General features: G+C 33.0%; 1 pseudogene; it reads right to left on the bottom strand.

The window, feature by feature from the left end:
- Positions 1–267: 267 nt before the first annotated feature.
- Positions 268–2603, bottom strand: LOC112029733 (exopolygalacturonase-like; annotated as a pseudogene).
- Positions 2604–3199: the final 596 nt, after the last annotated feature.

Here is a 3199-nt window from a genome sequence, read left to right as displayed (position 1 = left end):
CTAAAAAATGAACGAAATACCTCGAAAACCCCAAAATGACCAAAATACCCTTGGAACCTAAAAAACAATCAAAATTCCATCGAAACCTAAAATTTAGCTCATTCTGTTTTTGTTTACTTACCGGATTGTGTACTAAATTGGATTCGTAGTAGATACTTAACAATATTGGTGGACAATATTACTTAAGAATAAAAAGCATTTGGGAAGAGTTGAATAAATTTTTTGATTTTTTTTATTAAGAATGATCTCAATTGCAATAATAGAACAATTACTATTTACAACAACACTACAGATCATAGCAGATTTCAACAAAAGGCTGAACTTAAACAACTCAAAAAATAACTAAAAAAATTCCCCAATTTCATTTAAATAAAGAAAAAGGTAACATGTTAGATGGGATTTTATTTAGAATAAAACCCTGATAACCTATCTGCAAATTGTATTTGTTCATTCTACATTAGTTTTAACAGCTTGGGAAGCATTTCATTAAAGTTTATTGGTACAAGCAGGAGGGTTCTGCTTGCCCGAAACTGCAGGCTGTACATTAGCACAGGTGGAAGTAGCAGATCCTCCACCTCCCTTGTACGCAAGATCAATGTCAGAAAGCACCACTTGTTGGCATGGTACACTCTTACTGCAAACAAGATTCACAGCTTCCTTTGTCGAAGAAGTGCCTCTAATTTTCTTGAAGCTAACATTGCTGATCTTAACTTTAGAGGGAGACTGAAAACAAAACAAAAAGCCACCCAAGAATTCGGTATTAGTATTTGTAATTGTTTTTACATTTTTTTTAACATCAAAATTTGTGTATATATTTGTGATGTTTATAATAACCTGGTTTGAGCATTGAATGTTTGGGCAATAGTTTTGATCAATGATGATAGGATTGGCAACATTGTTCATGACAACATCCTCGAAATGTATATCAGAAGCAACTCCAGGAGTGGAAGCAGGCCATGTTTTGATTCTAACACCATTATCTGTATTGCTAAGTGCGGCACCAGTAACTCTAATTCCTGAAACAGGTTCTTCGTTCTGGTACCTCCCAAGACTTTCAATGCTGATACCATGGCCAGGTCCACAAGTTACTTGGTTAACAGTAATATCTTGGGCTCCATCACCAACGGAGATGCAATCATCACCTGTTCCAATATCGGCATTGGTAATGGTGATCTGAGATGAACGTCCCACGTGGATTCCATCGGTGTTGGGGCTATCTGCGGGTGCTATTATGGAAACATGTTGGAATTGCAACTTCTTGCATTCCAAAAGGTTGATGTGGAAAAATTTGCTGTCCTTCGATGTAATGTCTTGGACTATTGAATTTGTGACGTAGTTAAACCTGATATTCTGTTCATGTTTACAAGTTAGATAAATTAAAAAGCAAAATATGAGCGCTCGAGTTTCATTTAAAAACATTTTAATTAGTAAAATGGTAACAATTCTTTGAATTATACAAAAATAAAAAAATAATTGCTAGGAAACAAATGTGATCATTAAACAAATATAAAAAAAAAAAATGGTAAACTTGTAGCAAATATTATTACATAAAAACTTACAGACTAATGTTTCTATGAACGTGGTTGGTACTACTTCAATAATAATATATTATATAAACAATTCTTCAGAGACCACAAGCTTTGTCGAAAGATTACATGTGCAATTATGATTGGTGAATTATCGCTTTTATATTTATCCATTGTTTTTTCTATAGCGCTTATAGTTGCACATGTTAGTGTTGTGGCACAAAAAGTACTCCATAAACTTTCTCATATATAAATTTTAAAATTAATTCTTTTTTGAGTTGTGACACATCACTATACAAAACTTGTCAAATTATTAGTAAAACATCATTTAAGATGTGAATGTTCGATTTTTTTTAACGGGTAAATTTTGTAAAGTTGTAGTGTCTCTGTATATCTACGTAGAAAATGATGGAATATAAATGCTAATTAATTAAGATTTAAATCTTACAATAGGAAGTACGTTGCAGTTTTTGTCTTTTTGACACTCATTTTTTTGCCATGCTTGTTGTCCTTTGCCATCAAAAACTCCACCACCTGACACAGTGAGACCGTCTATACGTTCAAAAACAACCCAACCATCTTTACCATTGAAGGAGGCAACATCTGATGGGGCCTGTAGGTTCCTTGAAGGTTAAACTCAATAGCACCTTTGCATGGACCCAACAAAGTCACTAAACCTAGTTTGTATACCCCCGCTGAAATCACAACTTTACTTCCTGCTACTGCGCATGCCGCTTTCCAAGCTTTTGTCAAAGCCTAAAGACATTATTAAAAAAAAAAAATCAAGATTAGTAAATAATAATCATTTTGCACGTTAATGTTTTATCATTTGGTCATGATATCGATCGGTTTCTAGTGTAAATGAAGTTTGAACCTAAGTTCTCTTGTTCAAAGTTAAAAGGCTTTACTAGTTATGTTAACTGGAACACACTCTTCTTGTCAATTATGGATTTATACCTGGGTAATATCAGCATTTGGTTGTGCTCCATATGATTTAACATCAAAGACTTCCTAGGCTTTGGTGGATGTCAACACCAATAGCAAGGAAATTGTTGCAATGCTTACATTCTTTTCCATCTTATTTTTCTTTAATTTCTTTCTATTGCCAATTTGTTGTATGAAATGATGGTAATCCCATTTGGTTTGAAGCTATTTATACTTCAATACCTGAGCTCCACACCATTGATATTACTCAACTATTATTAACTAATTTAATGCAAGGTTGCTAAGAACTTTCCTGTATATACTTCAACTTCTGTACTATTATTAGTTTTTGTGCTTTCTCCTCCACTAATTAATTATTGTTTGTTATTGTATATGATAAGATTATTTTACTTTTGTATATCATCTTAACTTCTTTGCTTTAAATGGCACGCTGTTAGCCAGCTGAAATATGTTCATTTTATCATGTAACCAAAGTGAATACTTCCGTTGGTGAGGGGGGAAAAGTTTAGTAAATTCTACCAAAATTGTCCAAAATTAGCATAGGCAACATGCTTTCTACAATAGATAATGAAGTATCCAAAAAAAAAAAAAAAATCCAACAATTCTTTAACCACTTGTAACCTAGATCAGATGAGGTAATAACACAATAATGAGTATTTTGGAGTTTATTTGATTTGAACCCATACAATTGACTCAACGAGAAAATGAGAATAGGAGAGATGAGAACT

The sequence above is a fragment of the Quercus suber genome, unplaced genomic scaffold (genome assembly GCF_002906115.3).
Source record: "Quercus suber isolate HL8 unplaced genomic scaffold, Cork oak 2.0 scaffold_189, whole genome shotgun sequence".
In the NCBI taxonomy this organism is placed as follows: domain Eukaryota; kingdom Viridiplantae; phylum Streptophyta; class Magnoliopsida; order Fagales; family Fagaceae; genus Quercus; species Quercus suber.
Note: the sequence above shows the minus strand (reverse complement) of the source record. Positions and strands in the feature narration are given on the sequence as shown.